The 25267-nt window shown below is 53.8% G+C and overlaps 1 protein-coding gene across 1 annotated transcript in view; it reads left to right on the top strand.

The window, feature by feature from the left end:
- Positions 1 to 508: 508 nt before the first annotated feature.
- Positions 509 to 25267, top strand: part of LOC117654086 (QRFP-like peptide receptor) — a 99210-nt gene continuing 74451 nt past the window's right edge. Inside the window, exon 1 of the mRNA XM_034400258.1 lies at positions 509 to 628. The gene's annotated coding sequence lies outside the window, so the exon portion shown is untranslated. The remainder of the gene's footprint in view (positions 629 to 25267) is intronic.

Raw genomic sequence — 25267 nt, 5'->3', positions numbered from 1 at the left:
TGGCCCCTTCCCCTCGCGTTACGTGCTTCGTGGACGCGAGGCGGGGCGTGGCGGGGCGTGGCGGGGCGTGGCGGGGCGTGGCGGGGCGTGCGGGGCGTGGTGGGCGTGGCGGGGCGTGGCGGGCGTGGCGGGGCGTGGCGGGCGTGGCGGGGCGTGTGGGGCGTGGCGGGGCGTGGCGGGGCGTGGCGGGCGTGGCGGGGCGTGGCGGGGCGTGGCGGGCGTGGCGGGTGCGTGGCGGGGCGTGGTGGGGCGTGGCGGGGCGTGTGTGGCGTGGCGGGGCGTGGCGGGGCGTGGCGGCGTGGCGGGCGTGGCGGGCGTGGCGGGGCGTGGCGGGGCGTGGCGGGGCGTGGCGGGGCGTGGCGGGGCGTGGCGGGGCGTGGCGGGGCGTGGCGGGGCGTGCGGGCGTGGCGGGCCCGCACCCCTGGCCACGGCGCCACGGCACGAGGGCCGCTAGCGCCGCCGCCAGCGCCAGTCCTCCCCTACGTCCCGCTCCGAGAGCACGAGCCAGCCAGGCCCCAGCCAGGCCCCAGCCAGGCCCTTCGTAGCGACCGCGCGACGCGTAGCCCACCAGGCCCCACCAAGCCCCACCAGGCCCCACCACCGCGCCGACCGCCGCCTCCACTGTGTGGTGAGTCCCTGACTGAAGCACATCACACACGGGAAGTGGGAAAAGGCCGGCAGAAATACAAATGTGCAATCAAAACTTCATTCATAATGCAAACAAAAAAAAAACACTAAGATTTTAAGATGGCAAAATATTTTTGGAATATTGACGTGAAGTGAAATTACTGGGCAGATGTAGTGGAATTCCCCGCAGTCCTGACGAGTGTCCAATTTGTCCCTACTCTGGCTGAGCGTTCACGGTGCGAGGGAAGTCCCTGAAAACGGTCTTCGTGGCACAAATTTCTTAAACAAAACGACAGTTTCACGAAATAATTTTCTGGAAGCAGTAACTTTTGTTGATTTGCATAGATATTGTTCCGATTTGAAGTAAAAAATTTCGTGGCACCAAAGAAAATTTTTCGAAACCAATAAGTTAAATTTTTTTTTTTAATTTTATTTTTTAAATTTTTTTTAAAAGGAAGGCCTACAGCAACTCGTCGTGTTTGCCGCGCAAAGTTAAGTCGCGAAAGTGCGCTCTGGCCTCCGGCCAAGTGGGCGGCGATTGCGCCGCGGTGCAGTCCCTTGCAAGAGCGGTCCTAAGGGCCGGGACGGGGAGCGCGATCAGAACGCCCAGGGCTTGTCCATACCGTCCGCAGAAGAAAAATAAATCAGTTTCCAAACGTTTTTAATTTTTTCAAATTTATCATTTTTTTTTAGAGTCGCCACCTCCATTCACGTGCTGGTCCACTTAGTTGATTGTGTGTGCCCCGGCCATAATCAGAGCGATAGTTTCGTCCATTGATCGCATTTGGTGCGACGCACAACTGGTTCCCTCCGCGCCCCGCGGATTATTTGGATGGCTTACTTCTTGAAAGCCTCGCTGCTTTGCCATTAACGCTAACAACGCCTGCCCGCGTTTTTCGGCCCAAACTCTGATTATTCAGCCAGGATGTCCCCCCTCCCTCTCCCCTCGGCGGATTGACGTGTTGGTTTACAGCTCGCAGCAAATTAGGGGCGAAATCGGGGGCAAAATCGGTCGAACTTTACAAATTTGTGCTCAATTTTCACTTATTTCCCCCCTTATTTTCCCCTGAAATTTTACTTTATGATCAATCTTCACGAGATGTTTATTTCAATTTCACTAAATTTTAAACTTGATTCGTGCTCTTTTTTTAACCTCTCTTCCATTTTTGCGAGCGTCTTCTCGTTCGCTTTGGCGCCTTTTTGCCGCATTTTCCGCGACTGTACTCGGCGAGGTACGTCGTTTGGGCCGTCGCTCGAAGGCGTGATAGCGCCGACAGTGGACTGGCAGTTTACTTGGGTGCGTCCAAAATGGTGTCGATGTATCGATGGTATCGGATCGACCCATCGACGCTAACTCGATAAAGGGCGACACTCCGTCTGGCGCCCTTCAAAGGGCCGCCTCGACAAGGTCAAAGGCATAATTTAAATCGATTTTAATCGAATGGAGGGACCGGAGAGGGAGTTTGGTGAGCGTCAACGAGGATGTGTTCGCAGCGCGCCACTTTGGCGACGGGAAGTTTCGAACCGAGGCCTGCGAGCGGTGCCTCGGATTAGGGCCCTTCCGCAAATTAGCTGCTTCATGTCCTTGCCGCTCCCTATTCAATGGGTGCTAGGGAAACAGGAGCGTACCCTGTGAAACTTTGCTTGATTTTCCTCGTACTCGACCTCTGAGAGAGGAACCTCACGACTTCTTGGACTTCTTAGTTCAGTCCAATCGACCTTCTTATTTTTTTAAAAATATTTTTTTGCAGTGTGATAGAAGCCGACCCTTTGTTGCGAAAAAGCAGGGCAGCTACACCCACAGCGCAGAGAGCACGGCCTCCCCGCCGGGCCGCGGCCGGGCCGTCTCTCAGCCCTGACAGTTGTGTCGGAAATAATTGCGCACAGTCACCGGACAGAAGGCTGACTCCGGACAGTCGCTCCATCTCTCTCTCTCTCTCTCTCTCTCTCTCTCTCTCTCTCTCTCTCTCTCTCTCTCTCTCTCTCTCTCGGCCACGGGGCGCCCCCGACCCGGGCCGTGCGAGAGAGACGGAACGAGATTTAATGAAAGGGTGCGATGACCACACGCTGCACTGCGAGTGGCCGCCCGACGAGGAAGAACGGACCGTTACGTCATTTACACTGAAAATCTATCGGCGTGACTTCGTGCCGCTGCAGAGGCGTGAATAATGTGTAACACCAATAAACGGCATGACACAAAAGTCACGCCAAAAATCGGCGTGACTCAGAAATTCACGCCAAATTTTGGTGTGAATTTCTTGTCATGCCGCTTTTTGGCATGACTTGTCTCTTAAAACGCGTTGTCATTCACGCCAAATGACGGCGTGACTCACATGTCACGCCGTTCATCGGCGTGAATTTCGTGTTACGCCAATTTTTGGCGTGACTTTTTGTCACGCCATAATTTGGCTATGTGTCCGACCATTACGTTTTCAGTGTATGCATGGGCCGCCCACTTACGGCAGATTGGCAATCATTGGAAATGTTATGTATATTCCGAGATTCATGCCGCGCTGTCTCGGCTGCCGACCCCTCCCCCTCCAAATCGCAGACTACTGTGACGCAAAAAAAAGGGATGAGGTTAAACCCTCGGTTACTGTATCATGCCTTCCTCACATCGACAGTAAACACGGCGACGTTTTGCCCACTCCTTTATAGCGGACCGTAGGAAGGAAGAAAGACGGAAAAGTATCCCCCCTCTCTCCCCCCTTCTCTCTCTTTCTCTCTCGCTCTCCCCTGTGTGTGGGTGGGGACGTTTCTACAGGGTGGAGGCTGCTTTCGGTGGCAGGTGCTGCGTCCAACTGTTTCCGCCCTTGACTTTGATTCGCCGACCCTTCCAGCTGGACAGAGAGAGAGAGAGAGAGAGAGAGAGAGAGAGAGAGAGAGAGAGAGAGAGAGAGAGAGAGAGAGAGAGAGAGAGAGAGAGAGAGAGAGAGAGAGACGGGGCGACGCGGGATGAAGACGGAACCCCATGGGAACACCCATATCGAATTCACGTGGAATCGATGTGGAGGAACGACGTGGATGTTACGTGGATGATCGAGTCGATCATCCACGGGATAGCGGTACTCGAGTATAGGTGGATTCCACGTGGATCCAGACATATCGAAATGTAATTTCCACGTGGATAAGAGATAGATATGTCGATTTGATAGGAACTCTTAAACGTGCTATCCACATAGAATCCATATCAGAAAATTCGCGATCCCCATCACATCGATGTTGATTCTTCAGCGGCCATCTGCTGCCCATGGGGACATCCCTTACCCTAACTCGCCTTATCCACCCACCATCGATGTTACATCGAGGCGCATATCGGTCATTCCTAACACTTTTGTTAGGAAGCCCTCAAGGTTAACTCCCTTGAGGATGTCTAAAAATGAAATGACCGAGACCTTTCGTTCAAAGACTGCTAAGTCCTCTGGAGCTGCCCGATGTGCTTTGTTATTTAGCTCTGGGATATGGTGAATGTGGCATCCTACTAGCAGCCGAGGGTAAGGAATGACAAGAATATCAGCAGGCCCTCTGTCGGCAGCTTTTAAAACTAATCGAGTTCCAAGGTCTTCACTCATCTTCATTCAATCCACGTGGAAGCGTCCGAATCTACTCAGATGAATCCCGCATAAAGAGACGACTTTGTTTCAATGAATTTGGATACGTATGATCGACATCGAGATCGTGTAGAATAGGGCCCAGATGGCCCACATGCGGGCCAGCACCATCTAACCATATTGAAACTTCATGCTCCTAAACACGTCTCTCAACCACCTAAAACGCCCGGTGGATCTAACGCGGTGTGATCTACATTTCAAGACATACTGAGAGTCAACGTGGATGCGTAGTGTGGTGTTCCACATCTCCGAATGCCTGTGAATTACCTCATGGATAGAGAATGTTTTTATCCACGTCGATCGTGCACCCATCAAAACACATCGAATAGAAGGCCTCCAATCCACATCGAATTGCACATCAGTAATCAACGTTGAAACCAGGGGTCAGAGCCCACATTGATTGTTCGCTTTGAATTCAACGTTGATGACATATTAATAACAGGTGGATAAATCCACGTGGTCTTATCCACCTTGTCCACAGAGATTCTACGTGGATGGAATATGGGTGTTCCCATGGGGAAGGTCGTGGAGGGTAAGAGAGGGGAAGCGGGAGGGGGAATTTCAGCATTCTTGGCATGGTCGTGACGCAACGAGTGGCCTTCACACCGTGACACTCACTCCCTCCGCCTTTGTGTGCGAGCAATGCGAGTCTGTAGAAGTGCGTGTGTGAGTACGTCTGTGTGGGCTGTAACGTTTTTTACCTGGCCGTCATGCTGCCAAGAATGTGCAAAACGAGACGAAAAGCGAGTGAAATCAAAAAGATGCTTGAAATGGCTCCGGTGGGGTCCGTTTGCACTCGACTCAGGGCATGCGCAGTCGGTCACAATAATAATACACATGAAGACTTTCCATGTCGACTTTCCCTGAATCGTATTATTTTCCCCCTACGAAAATTGCAGTAAAAGCGACCATGACCACGACCATGACCGGAAGTTGGATCACCAGCAGCTGCTAGTAATTGAAGCGGCCCCTTTGGGATGGGACATGAATTGAATGGTCGCTGCGCAGCGCGTCGCCGCGTCGCCGCGCCTCGGGTGGATCGCGAAATAGGGCCGGAATAGTCGACGGGGAAAGGACGCTCGCACGAAAAAAAATGAAAAAAGGGACTCTGTTATTTTTTCTACACGCCACGGCGTTTTGAACGATGACCCCCAAAGTTATGGATATTTATTCATGCACCTTGATCAAAGAGCGGACGAGCGAGCGCGCGAGAGAGATAGAGAGAGATCATCGTTAGGAAAGTAGCCCGGGATTGGCGCCTACTTCTTTAACAGTTCGGCGGCGTCAAGGGCTGAGAGTCACCTCGCTGTTCCTTCCACGTGTCAAGCAAAGACTCAGGTGGCGGTTCTGCAGATTTGTCCGTCCGGGTGTGTCACAGGTCCGAGCTGACGCAGTCAGGGAGTGGCCTCGTGAGCCCCTGGGAGGTAGGCCCCGCGGAGTGCGACGCGAGTGGCGGGTTGCCTACGCCACGGTCGGCGGGCGCTCGGCACGGCTCGGCTCGGCACGGCACGGCCCTCCATGCGCAGTCCCTGCACGTGGCGACTTTGAAAGAGGAACGGTGCGCTGGGGTAGCTGGCGACGGCGCGGTGACGGACCGTTTTGACGTCAAAACCAGCCCGGCACGCCTCACCCGCCCGGCACACTGGCGTCCACGTGATGGCGGGCCCATCGCAACCACACTGGAAAAGGCTCCCCCCGGGTACGATAGCAGTTTTTAGCAGTCAATACCTTTACTTTAAAACCTACACACTCTAAATGTTCTACAGTGAGAATTCTCCATATTATGGTGAAAATGTTCCATATTATGGTGGTGCAGCTGACTTCGTAACATACCATTGGGAATTCACTGTACCTTATAGAGATTTTGACGATTTTCGTTGGTATTATGGAGAAAATCTCCACCATATTATGTTGGTGCAGCCTTTCACCGTAAGACATTTACTGTGCAGAAGAAAGTTGAAGACACAAGGTGCAAAACTACTATTACAAAGCCATTAGGGACGCGTGGGTTTAAGTAAGTGAGAAGAATGGGCAGTATGGGTTTCATTAACAGAAATGAGGGGAGAAGGGGCCGCAGAAAGGGAAAGGAAAAAAAGAAAGAAAAAATGGAGGCTAAAGCCAATTTGGCAGTTTGTCTCCTCCTTCCGAGGAGCCCGGAGCTCTTGCAGGGTTTTGGAAAGGCGCGGTGACAGACGGGCTTTGAGCCTTCAGACCTTCAGACCACCCTGAAAATAAGTTCGAGCCTCAACTATCGAAGCGGCGACCCTTGAGCGTCCGTCCCTCTTGTCGTCGTCGTCGTCGTCGTCGTCGTCGTCGTCGTCGTCGTCGTCGTCGTCGTTGTTGTTGTTGTCGTCATCGTTGTTGTTGTTCTTGTAGTTGATGTTGCGTAAAAGGGTCGCTCTGCAGAAAAACGTTACTGCAAGAGACAGTCTCTCTCTGCAGTGTGCGTAAAAGTTTTTTTTCAAAATCATTATTTTTGACGCCCGCGGCCTCTCGATCGTGACCAAATGAAGGGCCGCTTTTTGTTTCTTACTTCGCGTCTCTCGAGGCGCTGTGCAATCGCGGCGAGTTTGCTCGCCACATCCCGCGGGAAGCTTGTTGTTTGGTCAACCTAATAAAGAAGGTGGAGCACTGCAGGAGCCAACAACAACAACAACAACAACAACAACAACAACAACAACAACAACAGAGTTTCTATTTCATTGAATTTTCTTTTGAACAGTTCTTAATTTTTTACACAGTTTAAACAGGTGAAAAGTAGAAATTTTCACGAACTTAATGTGTGTAGGCCTGTTTTTTTATGGCAGCTTCATGCAATAATAGATCTGCATCCACTTCCTGAAATTCTTGATTCATTCACCGCGGCTTACAGACTGCTGCTAGCCCGTGCATTAGGTATGCACTACTTGCTTGTGGGTGGGCACCTGTGGGTCCGGAACGGCTACTCACAGTTCACAGCGTCGTCGCAGTACCACATGGGCTGACTCAGAACAGTGCTGTCTGTCTCTCTCGCACCGACGCGGTGCGCCCCGTGGGTGCGAGAGAGACAGAGAGCGCTGCCCGGTGGAATGTCCGGCGAGCGTGTTTATTTACCCAGCGTCCCTACACCGGCCTCAAGCCTCAAGCCGGGCCCGAGGCGGGGAGGCACGTCCCCCGCCGTCTCTCTCGCACCCCCACGGCCGCCCACGGCCCTGCGGCGCCCCGCGTGAGAGCGAGAGAGACAGCGCCACGGAACAAGGTTCGGAGTGGTGCTGCTCTAGCACACCCGGTGGCCAGGCCAACAAAGGTCTGATTCGGTCCGCTGTCGTTCCGAGCAGCGCGGCGCCGCACAGTGGGCCAGAAGACCGGTCGAGGCGGCCAAAATCCCGGGCGGGTTTTGAGCTCCAGAGTCGCGAAATGGGACTCGAACTGAACGTGTGACCCCACCAATGGATTCGTCGTTCGGAGAGCAATCCATTGATGGGGTCACACGTTAGGTTCCAATCCCATTTAGCGACTCTGGAGTTCAAAACGCGTCCGGTATTTTGACCGCCTCCACCGGTCTTCTGGCCCACTGTGCGAAACCGAGAAAAAAGGGAGACCGGAACAAAAACACGGTAACACAGTCCCGTCGGAAATGAGGCACCGATTGAGGCCAATTTTCTGCATCCCCTCGGCGAGACGGCAGAACCGATAGCCGGAAGTTCCGAGACGAGACGCGGTTTCGGGACGTTTTTGTCTGGGAAAAGAAAAGAGTCAAGGTGAAGGGGAGAGACGTGGCCTGCAGAAGCAAAAACGCCAGTCGCACAGTGAGCCCGGGAATTTGAGGAATTCTAGTTTTGCCGTCACTCGTAGCGAACGTGATTGAGGGCAGGGACTCCACGTGTGGGCACATTTGGCTTCTGGCATGCACTGGACCCTACTTGCCAACAACCAATATTCTGTGCTGTACAAATAAGAAGAAATTTGTTACACTGAGAACGGGGCGCTTGCACGGGGCGAGTATAGACGACCCACAAGGTGTAGGCGGAGCCCCTCTTCGTTCAGAATGCGTGTGTGGGTACAAGTGTGGGGGTGTGCGGTGCCCCACGAGAGAGAGAGGGAGGGAGAGAGAGAGAGAGAGAGAGAGAGAGAGAGAGAGAGAGAGAGAGAGAGAGAGAGAGAGAGAGAGAGAGAGAGAGGCCGGCCCACAAATGCAAAACATCAGGATGAGTAGACCTCCGTAAAAAGCCCAGATGGAAAGGTATACAGTGCACTTTGGAGAGTTGCCGGCCGACTGCTGCCCCCCCTCTCTCTGCGGCTGAGTCCGCGTCTCACGCGTAAGTGGCTTTTGGCGGGAAAGTGGAGGCGTATGAGAGAGAGGGGTGATGTCATGAGGTGGGCAGCAGGGCGGCGGGGCATCCTCGTTAGTCAAGAGCGGAAAGTTACCGCGTGGCGTCCGTCCCTCCCGGCGGGGCTAGCGCCGGCTAGCAGTGCTTTCGTCACTCTGTCTCTCTCGCACTCGAGCGGCGGTTTCGCAGGGGTGTGACACAGCGAGTGAGTGCAGGCCACTCGCCGGCCGGTCAGTTAGTCACCCTCTCCCCGAGTGCGGTGCGAATGGAACGAAGCGCCCTCCTGGAGGCTGCAGGGCTCACGTCCTGGAGAGTGCGGTTCACTGTTAAAAAAAATTACTGAAATTTCATAATTTTTTGTAAGAAGTCGATTTACTTACATTCAGTCTGAATTTTCATACCAAAACTTTCATACTTCGCGGTCTGAAAGTTTCAGACGACGTTAGTCTGAATTTTCAGATCAACATGTTGTATGAAAAATGATACCAGTCGGTCTATTTTATCAGGCTAAGTTGTACGAAGACATTGAACAGTCGCACTAAAAAATGCCACTCTGTAGAGTAGAACACAAATCAGCGAACTTTTGCCATCGGTTTATCGTAGACGCTCAGCGGATCGTCTCGGCTCAAAAATTAGGTACAGGACAGTAGACTCCTACTTGCAAAGGTAGTGAAGAGGCTAGAGGTGTCTGCTGAATTGCGAGGGAGAGCGGCCTTAGCCCAACCACGCGCCGACCCGTGGCCATGCGCGAGAGTGAAATTGTATTCTTTGTTAGTTAGCTTATACTGCACTTATTAACCTGAATCTTGCTTTGGTGCGCTCATGCCCTTTCAGACAATCACTTGGAATAAGTTTGTAACAAAATATTCGCAATTTCGCCTTCAAGTGGCAATTTTAGCTCCAAAAGATCGTCCATGCGACACTAGCGCCACCTAGCGGATAGAGCAATAAGTGTCCATTTCGGAGCTCTGAAACATTCTCTATGCTTTTGCGACACTAAACGTAAATATTATTTGAAATACAACAGTAGTATTGATAAAAATTCTGAGAAAATCGAAAAATGTACTAAGGGGACGGGGTTTTTTCATTTGTTTTCCGATTTTACAAGTATGAATTTTGTTTTCGGACGACAATGTACAAAACTTGATAACCATCGCTCTAAATATTCAGACTTGCTAGTCTAAATTCAAATTTCAGACAACAGGTCAAACTTTTCAGACAGTTGGTCTTAATATTCGTACCCTTTTATGAATTTACGATTCAGACCACCAAGTAAGACGAAATCAGTCTGAATTTTCATATTTTTTTTAACAGTGAATTAATTTACACTAATTTCACTTTTCATTATTTTGTTTCGAAAAAAATGTCAAGTTGGCGCGCGTTAAGCAAGTCTCTAGGTTTGCAATCACACTGTTGTGTCTCTAGCCGTGCGCTAAGGCAGTCCAAGGCAGCCCATGGCACAGCCGAGACGCAGCCAAGGTTAGGGGGAGGGTGCGAACCAGTGCGAACAATGCGGCCCAGTCTTCCATCACCTCGCACTCCACAATAACGCGATAAGATTACTTCGATAATGCGACATGTCGTAATTAAGGCGTGTTCAGAAATTTGTTTGCGCAATCTGCTTCTCTCTGTCCCTGTCCCCCTCCAGGACACAATGGGCGACTCGAGACGGCAGAAGAGAGAGAGAGAGAGATGAGAGAGAGAGAGAGAGAGAGAGAGAGAGAGAGAGAGAGAGAGAGAGAGAGAGAGAGAGAGAGAGAGAGAGAGAGAGAGAGGCGGGTGGAACAAAGCCCCGCTTCATCTGCACTCCACTGAGCAGAATGCACGCGGACCGAATTTTAGAAAAAGAAACCTCACTTCACTCAGAGAGAAGCGGTTTCTTTCATTCATTTGTCTCCGTTGAAGTTGAATGGACGGACACGTTGCCCTGGCGCGAGCGGTAGAATTACCTGAGAACTGACCTTTCCACATTTATTTTATTCCAAGCTCGGACGCGGGAAAATGGTCGCCTTCCCTATTAGTTCAGTTCGGCAATGGCCTATCCTCAACTCAACACACAAAAATTTACAGAAAGATTAAACGTGCGTCTCGGTGGCGGCGTCCTTTAAGTCAGACACGCTCCGCCACTGCAAATAATCCCAGCGGGTGGCTTTAACGCGTTTAGCACATGATTACAGCCAGGGCGAGAGACAGGGCGAGAGCCAGGGCGAGAGCCAGGGCGAGAGCCGGGGACCGAAAGTCCGAAAGTCGCGGCGAAGCCTCTCTGTCGCTCCGTTTGTTCCCACCGCCCCTCCCCACCGCCTCTCCTCGCCCCCACCCCCTCCCCACCACCTCACTCCCCACCCCGTCCTCTCCCCACACCCCCTCTCTCCCCACCACCCCTCCTCTTCCCACCGGCCCTCCTCCCCCCTCCTCCCCCACCACCCCCAACCCTCCTCCCAGCCCGACTGGCTAATCCCTTCGGTGGAAAACGGCAAGTAAATGCAGTTAGGAACACGACCTGGTCCGCCACCATGATGATGGCTTATAGTTTCACGGAGTTGGCAGCGGTCTAATCTGATGGAGCGCTGCGGGATTGGCGGAGGGGTGCGTGGGGGTGTGAAAGGAGCAGGGGAAGGGGGAGAATCACACTAAACATCTATGAACATAAATTTGTAAACGCGACTGGTTTTGGTTCCACGCGAGACAGATCCCCCACTAGGCGGCAGAACGGGGGGTTGTTAGCCAACCAGAGCATGTGTAAGGCGGGACACAACTTTGGGGATGCTGCCTCGACCGGGAAATTCGTCACAAATTTTTCTCTCACCTCAGAGCAGACAAGATTACTCACGCCGGTGAAGCACTAACGGCAAGCCGAGGCGGTTGAAGCCCTGGGCGTGAAGACGTATTGTTCCGCACTCGAGTACTCGCGGAGCCCGACTGGAACAGCCAGCCAGGCGTGATGTTCACACTTCGAGTTCGTCACCGCCAGGTGCCGAGTCGCGTGCCGCAGCGAGCACACTGTCAGAAACGGACTCTGTTCAATCGTTAGCCCGAACAGTGTGCTTCATCGCTCTGTCTCTCTCGCAACGGGGGGGAGCCCCAGGAACAGAGTGTTTCGTGTGTTGTTCGGAACGTGGCGTCGCGGCTACACAAACAGCACGGTAAAAACGGTCCCTGGTTTTCCCAGGAACCCCCTGGAAATTGCCTATACCTTTACCATTGGCTTCCTGGGAAAACCAGGTTCCGTTTGTACCGTGAGCGTATCTGCGGAGCGTCCGCGAGGCCAACGTAAATATCGGCAATGTAAATATATTTACGAAATATGCGTGTGTCCTACCACCCGACCCCACTAATGGACTACTCTCCGGAAAAGCAATCCATTGGTAGGGTCACACGTTCGGTTCGAGGCCCCTTTTAGCGACTATGGAGCTCAAAACGCGGCTAGAGTTTTGGCCGCCTCCATCGGTCTTCTGGCCCACTGTGCGCGAGGGGCCGTTCCTAAATCACGCATCGGACTAGGAGTCACGCCTCCGAGACCCGGTCGACCCGCCCATCCGATAAAGAACCCGGGAGACTGTGGAACACCGAATGGTTTCGTGGTTTATGGGTAGAAAAACCGAGGGTTGCGAACTAGGTTATGACGGTGACGGTGCGCCAAACTTTGAGAATGTGTGAATTAGTAAGGGAGGGAGGCGCTTCCCGGCGGATGTTTTAACGGGCTGCCTTCCTCTGCACTGTGTTCGGGTCAAACATAAACACCAGCAACAACAACAACAACCTTCCCGGGGGAGCAGGATATCGCGCGGACGACTTTCCATCATCCTCCGTGCAGCACTCCGCGAATTGTCGTGTTTTTCTCTGACGAGGTGTCTCGGCCGCCAACGACAAACGACAGAGTTGCCCAATTTGATCTGGCTGGGCCGCGCGCGCCGCGTCGGGCCCTCCGTCCGCGCTCCGGGCGACAGCCTGGCGACAGCCTGCAACGAGTCGGTGAAACTCGATCTCGCCAAAAGCGTGGCGAAAGCGTGGCGAAAGCGAGAAAGCGACGATCATGCTAATTCCAGACAAGGCGACGTTGCACTGCAGACTCATGCATACCGTAGCGAACGCCAAACAAAGCGAAACGGGTGGATTTGTTTCAAGAAGGAGGGGTGGCGGAGGTGAGGGTCGGATGGGGTTTGCCCTGCCCACAACACAGAGATTCCAATTTGTTGATAAGAGCAGGTTAAATTAATGCATGGCAGGATTGGCGTAATGAGGGAATGTTTTATTTCCCTGTGAAAGAAACAGCTTATTTAAAAACACCGATGAAACAAATGAGCTATTTCTGATACTTTTGGCCCACATTCCTGGCGGCGCCTGGCCTTTCTTGGCAGTGGAGGGCAGCGCACAGTGGGACTGAGGACTGGTGGAGGCAGCCAAAGTTCTAGACGCGTTTTGAGCTCCAGAGTCGCTAAACAGGTGTCGAACCGAACGTGTGACCCCACCAATGGATTCCTCGTGCCGAGAGCAATCCATTGGTGGGGTCACACGTTCAGTTCGAGTCCCATTTAGCGACTCTGGAGCTCAAAACGCGTCTAGAGCTTTGGCCGCCTCCACCAGTCTTCTGGCCCACTGTGGCCACAGTGTACCGGCGGAGCAACAGGCGCGGCTTCCTGGCCGCGTCCGCCGCCTCGCGTCCGGCTAGCCACATACCTTGCAACCTTTCAACTTGTTCCCTCCATTTTCCTTCCTCAATTTTCTCGGGCCGTGACGTCGCCAGGGGATTGTACCATTTCCATGTAAATGGTCAAAAGGCCCTTGGTCGCTCGAGGGGGAGGGACGCCAGCTCGCCTCCCCGGCCCCAAGTGTTTTGCGAGTCAGAGAGGCGTCGCGACGCCGCCATGACGACGCCATGACGCCGCCATGCGAGCCCCACCCAAAACCCCCTAACCCGAAGCGTAACCCCTAATGCGCTTCTCTTTCTTCAAACTCACCCCGAGCAGCTTTCGCCAGATTTTGCGATAACGGCAGACCTTTTTCCTCTCTCTCTCTCTCTCTCTCTCTCTCTCTCTCTCTCTCTCTCTCTCTCCTCTCTCTCTCTCTCTCTCTCTCTCTCTCTCTCTCCCCCCCCCGCCTAATGCAAGGCTGCGACTTTTTGGAATCTTATTACGGGAAGGCCGTCCGCCGAAGAGAAAGAGTGCGAAGGGAGTGAGCTTCTGCAGGTTTGCGAGAGAGCGAGCGGGGGCGTGCCCGACCCCGACCGCCCCGAAATACTCGTGGCCGGGCGGGCGTCGTGGGCGAGCCTCGGGAAGGTGAAAAATGTCCTCACGGTGGAGGCTCGGTACGACTCTACCTACCCCACGTTAAGTTTTCTCTTCGCAAGACGGGCGAAAAGGAAACGCATCTCACGCCGTATTTCGTTTTCCCCGGTAGTAAACGAGCTTTCTCACTTCCTTTTTTTTGTCCCCACGCAAAACTTTTACGACGGGTGTTATCAGCCGGGCCGCTTTGGTCACGCGTCGCCCCGCGTGCTGAGGTCAGCGTGTCGATAAGGGGCCGTTCATAAATAATGAGGGCTGGCGTGTAAGCGGCCTGGATTTGTTTCCCAGTGACGATGCCCAGGCCGACCGCGCGGCCGTCCGCGAGGCGAGGGCGGCGTAAACAGGGTGATGGCACGCAGGGGCAAACCTTCTCCCTCTCTCCCCCCCCTCTCTCTCTCTTTCTCTCTCTCTCTCTCTCCCTCTCTCTCGTTTTTGGTCAGCAATATTTTCAAGAAACAATGTTTTCAACAACGACATTGTTTAATTTTTTAATTTAAAAGAGTTATTTGTTGAATTTTTTAATTTTTTGACAAGAATTTTACGAAAAGTTATGGAAATGTTTTGATAAAAATTTCATCTTTACCAGATTTTACCGCCCTCGATGCCCCTGCGATGCTTGGTTCTTGGCAGTGCCGTAGAATGGCAGGCAGGAAAATACAATGGCCATCATCCCCTAGAGCGGGCAGGGCGGGCAGGCAAGGTCGGCCGGGCGAACATCAATGGTTGCGGTCAGCAGCGCGCTCTATAAGTGTTCTCGCGGCCCGAACACGCATTTGCCCCCACCACCCCCTCAACCCTTCCACGCGCCCCCCCCGCGGTCTCGTACGCCTTTCCGAAAGGTGACAAGCATGCCTTGCGGTGGGAACGCGCTGTCTCCATCCCTCTCCCGTTCTCTCTCTCTCTCTGTCTCTCATTCACTCACTTATTGCGCGATTTTTGCTTGCCTTCCCTGGTTGGGTCCCCCCCCCCCCTTCCCCGGAGAGAGTCCTTCCGCGGGCGCGCCTCGGAGGCCAGGGCCGAGCCAGGGCCGCGCCAAGGAGACACGTCCGCGTCGCACCGCGCGGCAGCTCTGCAGCCCAAAATACCGTGGCCAATTTGCGGTGTGTGTGTGTGTGTGTGTGTGTGAGAGAGAGAGGAAACGAGAGAGCGAGAGAAAGAGAAAGAGTGTGTGCCCAACCGAGCGGTCTTCCTCGCCTTGCCTCGCCTGGCTGATTCCAACCGGGACCTCCCGTCGCTCTGTCTCTCTCGAACTCATGGGGCGTCCCCCTGGGGCGCGAGAGAGACAGAGCGTCGAGACGTTTGTGCCTGGCAGGGAGGCGCATTCCCTCCCGGACTGCCCCCCCCCCCCACGACTCATTCGCCCCTCCCCCCCCCCCCCCCCCCTTTCCGGGTGGGGGCGCCTTACAAGTGCCCTTTTTGTTCCGACTGACGTGCATTGTGCGCGGGGCGGGCTGGCCGGGCTGGCCGCGTGGGCTGAAGGACCGGCCAAAAGAGTGAATTGTTGCAACTATTCCGCCTCCTTTGACGGCGGGCCTTGCTGCTACATAGCTTGCTGCCCCTCGGGGCTGGTCCTCTCGACTCGGGCCTCGCAGTCCTCGCAGTCCTCGCAGTCCTCGCAGTCCTCACACGGCGCGTCTGGGCGCGCCCGCGTCACTTTTCGGACTCGCAGCAAGTTCTGTCATAACCCAGAGAAACCCGGGCAGCAAGCACCACCTCCCGGCCTGGCCAGCTTGTTTTTGTTTTCATTTCGTCTTTTGACGTTGTTGTTGTTGTTGTTGTTGTTGTTGTTGTTGTTGTTTTCGTGTTGTTGGGGGCAGGTAAATTTTCCGTGCAGCTGGTTTCAGCTATTTCAGCCAAAAAAAAAAACAACCTGAAAGTTTTGCAAAAAAATAAAAACAAAACAAAAAAGCACACATTAATAAAGAAACACCATCCGACAAAATATGGTCTGAAGTTATATCGCCATTTCGAAAGCGCTCTCTGAATGAAAATAAGTTTCTTTTTACTCGTCCGCGTGTGCCTCTTTTTGTCGGTCTTCCATCCGTCCCTCGCCCTCGAGTGGCGTGGCGTGGCGTGGCGTGGCGTGGCGTGGCACGGCGTGCCCAGCTGATCCGCCTGGACACGGACGGCCTTCCTGCCCCTCTGATTAAGGTGCCCCATAATCACATTGGCTCTCACTCCGTCACTCCGTCTCTTTTCTCGTCTCCTGTCACGTCCGCCGCGGTCCGCCGTCTCATGCACCCTCTCCGCCCCTCTCCAAGCACCTGCCCCTTGAACCGCGCCTCCTTTTGTGTCTTTTCTCCCCCTCCACTTTTCACGCCCTGCGTCTCCCCAGCGCTCCATCCGCCTTGGACCGACGCTTCACTGACCCGCCTCGCCACTGGCCAAGTGTCATCCACATCTCATCTCTCTTGATCCCTCTCATTCCCACCTCTTTAATAGGCAATTTTTTCAGGATTATTTTTGCAATTATTTTTTGAGGCTAGTTGGTTAGGCCCCCCTTTTCCTGACGGTCCTTCCCCGGCCCCTGCTTTCTGTTTGCGGTTCACAGTGGGCCAGAAGACCGGTGGAGGCGGCCAAAACTCTAGACGCGTTTTGAGCTCCAGAGTCGCTAAATGGGACTCGAAACCAGGGCTGTTAACGTTACTGTAACGGTGTATCGCGTTACAGTACCGCGTTACTTCGTTACGTAACGATAACGGTAACTCATTACATTTTCCAGCGGGCAGTATCGGTAACGCGGTACCGTTACTCAGGCCAGTAACGGCGCGTAACGGCGTTACTTTTACTCGTTAAAATCAGTGTATTTAAAGGGAAGACTCTACCTAGGTTGGTTGCTGTTTCTAAACGCTTTCGCTGCAAACGAATGACATGCACTCCCCTTTCCCCCCCACCCCCCCTCTTTTGGCAAGCAGGGGTTTCCCTTTAGTGACCTACGCAATTCCCTTGGGGACAAAAGTTTAGAGTGTGAGGTGCTCCTCCTGAACAAAAAAATTGGCATTGAAAGCCCCCATGGGCTTTACTCTAGAATCTCGCTAATTGTACAATTACAATTATTTTAAGTCTTAATTTTATCTCAAAAAATGTCCCTTTATATTATTTGCAATAAATGTGTTTCTTTCCATGTTTTAGAAACTGACTGTAACTTTTTTTTTTGTATGTCTACCTTGTAAACGTCATTTTAAGGAAATTTTTAAAAAATTTTATGTAACGAGTAACGAAGTAAAGCGTTACTGTAACGGTAACGCTTCAAAAACCCTTTACAGGCGGAACGGGAACGCGTTACCGTTACTGAGGGTCGGTAACGAGGGAACGGTAACGCGTTACCAAAAAAAAGTAACGTTAACAGCCCTGCTCGAAACGAGCGTGTGACCGGATGCCTCGTTCGGAGAGCAATCCACTGGTATGGGGTCACACGTTCAGTTCGAGTCCCATCTAGCGACTCTGGAGCTCAAAACGCGTCGAGAGCTTTGGCCGCCTCCACCGGTCTTCTGGCCCACTGTGCGGTTCCGAGGGGTGTTTGGAGTAGACAGACAGGGCGCATGGCGACCAGAGCGACTCGGTCTGACCCGCGGGAACGCACTCACGTGCGCCGTGTGTGCTTTTGGAACTAGGTCGGCAGCCCACCTGAAGGGCACTCTACCAAAAATGTCCTGTAAATGCCGTTAATTTATTACCAGTTTTCACTGTAGGTAAATTCACAGCGTTTACTGTGATCTGCTCACGGGATTCACTGTGATTTTGTTTTGCGGTGTTCACTGTGATCTGGTCCCCAATAAAAACTGTGAGTTTGAAGCCGCTGAGCACCGAAGTACCAAATCAGGGTCCAATTTACGGCGTTTACTGTGGCCAGATCACAGTGAACACTGTAACCGAGATCACAGTGAACGCCGTGAACTAGTTCACAGCAAACGCCGTGAATTGCATAACAGCAAACATTGGTAATAAATTAACGGCGTTGACAGGACATTTTTTGTAGAGTGGGTGCGTACCTGCGACTTGCAAGATAATGATCGCAGAGGAGACCAAAGTGTTTCTGAGTAGCTGTTGCTCGTTTAAATTGTTCACCACGAATAAACTATGATCACATTGAAAACTGCAATAATTTAAACGCTATGTAGGTCAACAGCACAAAAGCAACTTTTTGGTGGTTTCACTTCCACGCCCACTCTCCAAGAACAAGATGTTATCCGACGGAAGGCGCGGCTGAACTCCCCCTTCCTGTGGTATTTACAGTGTCCCCGTCGGCCACGATAGCAATGCGACACCTGAAAGGAAAAGGCACGCAGTAGCGGCCGCGCGAAAAAGGCGCTCTTGCGGCCCTATCAAAGGCACGCATTTCCCGCGCGCACCCAAAAAGGCCTCAGTTTCCCCCGCGATAAAGACACGCTTTTCCGGCCGCCAGCCATAAACTGCGTGTCTTTATCGCGCGGAGCAAAATGAGTGCCTTTTGGATCCGCGCGGCAAACTGCGGTTTTGATCGCAGGGGGCCCAAATGAGCGCCTTTGGGGGCCCCTACCGGCCCCTTACACGAACGCTAGCCCCCCCCGTTTAAGACTGCGTAGCCAAACCCGGGCCGGGAAACCCAGCCGTATTTCAAACTTGTGGCTCCCCGGAGGCCTACCGCCTACCGCACCAACGCGCGCCGCGGCACACCGCTCGGGCCGCACGGGCCGATGACGGTGCATTGCGAAAGTTTGCTGGCATTCTATGACTAAATGTTGGATGGCATTTTCATCACTTAAAAATTTTAAACTTTTAATTTTTTTTTTAAATTTTGAAAGTTTTAAAAAATTGAAAGAGTTCAAAAATGTTCAAACTTTGAAAAATCAGAAAAACCTTCAAAAATTTAAAAACCGTTAAAAATTTAAAAACTTTAAACAATTTTGATGCTTTTAATTTTTTTTAAATTTGATCAATGATTGACGAAATTTTTATCAAGTCCCTGTGAGAACAATGTCGTCAACTATCCGCTGATGATTATTCATGTGGGGAAATAATTAGCCAGCCTCGTAAATTGTCATTAGGTGACAATCGATATTGATTGAACGTTACGTTTTCACAGTGTGGTGGCACGCTGCGATAGAAGCCGTCGGCGCGGAAAGGGGTGAATGCCGTGACACACTGGTACACTGTCGAAAAACAAAACAACAGCACTCACGGCTGCATCATTGCATTGTGTGCATCCAGTGCCGCTCGGTTCCTCCCACTGCAGGCGCACCGATCCGTAGAATCGGCGCGGGTCGCAATATTGAGGTCAACCGACCAGCAAACGCCAGGGCTACACTGTGAAAAAATAGTCTCTCACACAATAGAAAATCGACATTTTCTTTTTGCAGTGTGGCACGCGAGATTCGCCCTTTGAACTGTCTAAAACCTGTGCGCCGTTTTCAAAGTCACGCCATCGGGCCGCATCGCATCGGCCCCATTAGTCGACTGTTTGTGGGGCGTTCAACTCACTAAGCGCCGGCTATAAATACTACTTGTTGTATAGTTTGTTTACGCCAACTTGCGATGAGTCGAGGCCTCGGCCGTCGAGGCGCCACGGGTTCATAACCGCGACCGATCGCAGAATCACCGCGGGAAAAGAATTAGGAGCTGTGGGCTGGGGGTTCATCAGGACCGGGCCGGGGTGATTCCGCGTATTGGGTTTTCATTGAGCAGTGGGCCAGAAGAAAAACGGAGGCGGTCGAAATCCCGGAACGGTTTTCACCTCCCAATCGCTAACTGGGCCTCGAAGCGAACGGGTGACCCCACCAATGGATTGCTCTCCGAACGAGGACTCCATCCGGTTCGAGTCCTGATTAGTGACTCTGGAGCTCAGAGAAATTTTCGCCTCTGGACGCAAAGTGCTACTTCGACTTCCCCGGCCCTGGATCCGCCACTGCTCGCGGTTGTCTCGGCGATTAGGACCGCGCCTTGCTGCCTCGCCGGCCTTGACTCGACTTGACCCGGTCCTTCGTTAGAGGGCGAGCCAGGCGCGGCGGGGCGGGGCGGGGCGGGGCGCGGCCAAGCGGGCCAAGGGTTTAGGGCGATAAATAATGAAGCGAAATGCGAGAAATCACTTTCTTCGTCGCGAGTCCTGAGTCACGGCCGGAACGTGCCTTACTGCACTGTAAAACGTCCAGGGAATTCCGAGGAGGATGCTCCACCAGTGCAGTGGCCGTCCGCGCGCCTTTTGACGACCGGCCCGTTGGCGCCAGCGCGCCGGCGGTCTGTCGCCAGCACAAAATGTGATCCCGAAGATAATGAACCAATTAAAACGTCAGAAACACGGCGGGCCTGGCGGGTCGCACCCTTTATCCACCGATAAATAACAAACGGACGATCGGGTCGCTGACCCGTCCGCTGCCTTCTCGCAGACAAGCAGACAGTTGACACACTCTTATCGTTACGACAACAACAACAAACATTATGGGCTGGACGCTGCGCTAAAGATAGGGGTTTGGTTTTTAAGAGCAAACGCTTTTTCGTAACAGAGGCGTGGGAACGGGGGTGATTTCAAACAGTGTGCTCGCGCAGGGGCGCGTCCGCCGGGTGAAATATTCGAGCCTCGCTGGTACGCCGAGCACCTAGCACGTATGGCGCGGCGAGGCGTGGCGTGGCAAGGCTCTAGAAAGATGGCCCGAGGGAGGCTAGCCGGCCTGCCCCGCGCTCGCCGGCTAACTAACTCTCCCATCCGCAAGCGTCATCGCCCTGTCTCTGTCGCACTCACGGCGCGCCCCGTTGTGGGTGAGAGAGAGACAGAGACAAGCGACTCGGGACTGACTGACTGTGCGAGGCTACACTCGGTCCGCACGCGCGAACCAACCGCCGGCCGGCCTTACAGTGTGCGTCACGGAGAAAAAAAAAGGGTAAATTGGGCGGCAGCCGAATGGAGTGGTGCTAAGTCGCCCCCTCTCTTCTCTCTCTCTCTCTCTCTCTCTCTCTCTCTCTCTCTCTCTCTCTCTCTCTCTCTCTCTCTCTCTCCGCCCCTCGGCCTACAGCTAGCCCTGAATTACGTCATTGCCTGCTCAAGGACAAAGTGAAAGAGAGAGGAGAGCGGGGACGGGGTCGCGCGCGATGAACAGAGAGAGAGGGAAAGAGAGAGAAAGAGAGAGAGAGAGAGAGAGAGAGAGAGAGAGAGAGAGGGAGAGAGAGAAGGGGGATAGGGGTAGTCTGCAGCTGTCTGGCTGGCAAAACCGGTTTATCCTAAACCTTGTGGGAGACCGTTCACTAATGTGGTGGAGGGCACGAGGGGGCTTAGGTGCGGTGAGGTGGTGGGGGGCGGGGGTACTTCTTGTCGAGAAAGAAAAAGATGGAGGAGAGGGGAGGAGGCGAGAGAGAGAGAGAGAGAGGAGAGAGGAGATAGAGAGAGAGAGAGAGAGAGAGAGAGAGATAGAGAGAGAGAGAGAGTGACACGCGGTAACATGAGGGATGAAGGGTGTTGTGTGGAACCACTAGCAGCCTGCGGCACAGTGTCGTACACACCTGACTCTGCACGCGTGGACTCACCGCGCCAAAACTAAAAAATAATAAAGCAAATGCGCTTTGCGTGCCCAGGCCTACCTATAGGCACTCTTTGTCTCTCCCCACCCACGCCACTGCTTTGCGGCTTCAAGCCCCGCAATGGGGTCCAGACAGGAACGCTGGTTTCACCGGCTTAACGAGCGGGAACTAATCCAAACGAATTTTCCATCCTTTTTTTCATCGTACAAAAATGTACAGCCGAGCTCTGTTTATTTTTCAATCAAGCAAGCCAACGGAAAAGTTTTTTAGGCGATTTCTAGTTTTACTAGTTGGGGGCTCCAGCAGGAAAATACACGCTCTCTCCGCTGCTCTCTGGCACGAGTCATAATCACTGCGAAACTTGGCTCACTGCTTCGCACTGCTTCACAGCAGCTCGGCTCACTGCGCGTCTTGTTGATTTCGACATGTAATCAACACCTCAAACAAGCGGCGTTCTTGTCGGACCCACCTCGGCTGGGGGCTGTGCCTGTGACAGAGTCGCGACTACTGTGTGTGTGTGTGGCGTGGTCAGACTGGCTTTAACTTAATCCACGTTCATTTACGCCCCCTTTTGCCGCGGGCCGACTCCCCTGTTGGCCCCAAGGACGCCTCTTCGCGCCGCTCAGCGCCTGGTCCAGCTCGGCCTGGCTCGGCTCGGCTCGGCCCGGCTCGGCTCGACTCGGCTCGGCTCGGCACCGGCTCGGCACCCCCCTGCCGTGAATGAATGTGACCGTTTTTTGGAGCGCGTCCAGCCGGGCCGGGGAGTGGACCCTGCATTTTGCATTTTGTTTCGGATGCAAGGGAAACGTCGGAACGGTCCACCAAGACAAAACGGTCAAGTCATTACTTCGCAGAAAAACTTTTTTTGTTTTGGAAGGTGCACGGTAAAAACGGTACCTGGTTTTCCCAGGAGCCCTATGGCGAAGACATAGGCGATTTCCAGGGGGTTCCTGGGAAAACCAGGAACCGTTTTCACCGTGTGCGGTACAAATATGATAAAAAAAAGAAAAAAAAACCTTTCTGGAATTTTTGACGGCAGGCACTTTTCGTGATTTTCAAATTCTAACAGGTTTTTCTCTCTGACCGGGCAGTGCTCGCTTTGCTGCAGCGGATGTAACATGTGCCTGGCAGTGCGCACGGCGAGCTTTGCAGTGCCGGCACATAGTGGCGCCACACTGGCGCACCTGCAGGGCTTATCGCCTGGAAACAGGCAAATATGCACACCCATTTCCGGGAGAACCAGGCGGCCCCCGTCCACCCCGTCCGTCCACTCTGGGACTCTCTGGGAAACCGCACTGGGAGCCCGCCGCCCCGAATTGGCTTCGACCTGGCCTCCCACAGTGGGCCAGAAGACCGGCGCAGGCGACCGAACTCCCGGACGCGTTTTGAGCTCCAGAGTCGCTAATCGGGACTTGAAAGGAACGTGTGACCCCACCAATGGATTGCTCTCCGAACGAGGAATCCATTGGTGGGGTTACACGTTCGCTTCGAGTCCTGATTAGTGACTCAGCGGCTCAAAACGGGTCCAGAGTTTCAACCGCCTCCACCGGTCTTCTGGCCCACTGTGCCTCGCCCCATTAGCTCACCGACGTATAATTCCCACGCTCCCGTTATCGAAATCGTGTCGGACGGGAAAAGGAGGGAGGAGGAGGAGAAGGGAAGGAGAAAAAAGACCCTGCTGCAGCGCGGCGTCGCGGCGCCTCTATTGGACACTAATCCGTTATGTCTGTCTGGCACGTTGCTGCACAGTAGAGACGCCTGTTGCACTCCCTCCTTCGTCTCTCTCTCTCTCTCTGTCTCTCTCTCTCTCTCCTCTCTCTCCCTCTCTCCCTCTCTCTCTCACTCTCTCTCTCCCCCTTCCCCCTAACTTCCGCTACGCCGAAAGAGGCAATTTCGGCGACCGCAGGCCGCGGGGCGTAGCGAAGGGCAAAGCGTTCCGCGCCAGTATTGGCCGAATTAGAAAACGCCTCGGCGTTTAGTTCTGCGTTCTGCCGCTCTGGCCGCGGTGAAGCCTCGCCAGTTCACAGTGGGCCAGAAGACCGGTGGAGGCGGACAAAACTCTAAACACGTTTTTACCCACAAAGTCGCTTAATGGGGCTTGAACCGAAGGTGTGACCGCCCACCAATGCATTCCTCGATCGGAGAGCAATCCTTGGTGGGTGCAACGTTCGGTTCAACTCCCATTTAGCGACTCTGGAGCTCAAAACGCGTTTAAAGTATTGTCCGCCTCCACCGGTCTTCTGGCCCACTGTGCATTCCCGTCCTCCGCATTGCATTATTTGCCTTGTCTCTTCAATTCATTCATCCCCGCAGCGTCTATAATTTACGCAGCGAAGGGTGGTGGGGTCGGGCCGCTTCGGAACGGTGTCTCTGTCTCTCTCGCACCCCTGCGGAACGACCCGCGAGTGCGAGAGAGACGGAGATCTCGCCGTTCGGAGCCACCCTGCGGCGGGTCCAAACAAACAGTGGGCCGTCACGTAACACGTGCACGTCGGCGGGCCGACTCCGCGCCGCTCCGCCGAGGGGCCGAAGGGGTGCGAGAGAGACGGAGCGACGGCCGTTCGGCAAGGCTCGGCTCGACTCGGCTGCTTGACGGGGCAGTGACCGGGGAGGGATCAGCTTTCGGCTGCTGTAATTTTATCCGCCGTCGGTTTTGGACGCGTGTCTCTGAATTTATCAGCAGGCACTTAGACAGGCTGTTCTAATGATGGCCTCGAGCGGGGGCGGCGCACAGTGGGCCAGAAGACCGGCGAAGGCGTGCGAAATTCGAGACGCGTTTTGAGCTGCAGAGTCGCTAAACGGGACTCGAGCCGAACGGGCGACCCTACCAATGGATTGCTCTCCGAACGAGAAATCCATTGGTGGGGTCACACGTTTGGTTCGAGGCCTATTTAGCGACTCTGGGGTTCAAAACGCGTCTATAGTTTTGGCCGCCTCCACCGGTCCTCAGGCCCACTGTGCGGCGTGAGCCCGAAGCCGCTGAGACGCGGGTACCACTACGCCAGCAGGGCGAACAAGGCCCGCCTCGTCGGTAACCCACTTTAAAAACCGACATTATCGACGCTGTAGAGAAGGTTGTCGATACGCTGAAGGGTGGCGTCAACTTTTTGCTTCGTCTTCCGCATCGGCTGTGCACTGGAATGCGACCCTGAAAACTCTCTCTCCCTCAGTCTGTCTGTCTGTCTGTCTGGCTCTCTCTCTTCCTTGCTTACGCCAAGGCTTACACACTCGCCGGGCACGCGGCCAGACGGTCTGTTTGTCTTCTGAACTGGGTTATGTCCGTCTGTCCGCGCTTCCATCTCACTCAGTCAGCCAGTCAGTCAGTAGCCCGCTGTCGGTCTTTCAGTCGCTCCCTCTCTCTCTCTCTCTCTCTCTCTCTCTCTCTCTCTCCCTCTCTCTCTCTCCTCTCTCTCTCTCTCTCGCCCGCGTGCGAAACAGACCGCAACTTGCCCGAAAAGCTATTTAACTTGTCTCTCAAGTTTTCCCTCTCTCTCTCTTTTGTCTTTTTTTTGTTCACCCTGCCGGGCCTATGGGAGTGGGCTTTGTCTTGGTCATTGGGATTATTGGTCCATCTTAGTGTTTGGCGTGGAGTCGTAGTACCAGTGCTGTGGAGAGAGAGAGAGGGAATGAGAGTGGGTGAGCTCAGGCGGGTGTGTGTGCATGTGTTTACGTTTGTGGGCGTAGGAGTGGCTACAGCGAGCGTCTTTTCCGTCACTCTGTCTCACTCACACTCCTAGGGTGTTACCTATGCGTGTGAGGGAGACAGAGCGACGAAAAGGACTCCGCGGTTTCCACGTCGAATGTGTGTGGCTGGAGACGGGAATCGAACCACTGTCGTTTTTGTTGTTGTTGTTGTTGGTTCGACTTGTTGTTGTTCGACTGGCTGCTGTGAGTGCTCGTTCCGAAGTGTTGCCACTCTGTATCAAATTAGTGCGAGCGTGTGGCC

This window comes from Thrips palmi, unplaced genomic scaffold (assembly GCF_012932325.1).
Source record: "Thrips palmi isolate BJ-2018 unplaced genomic scaffold, TpBJ-2018v1 HiC_scaffold_10, whole genome shotgun sequence".
Lineage (NCBI taxonomy): Eukaryota > Metazoa > Arthropoda > Insecta > Thysanoptera > Thripidae > Thrips > Thrips palmi.
Note: the sequence above shows the minus strand (reverse complement) of the source record. Positions and strands in the feature narration are given on the sequence as shown.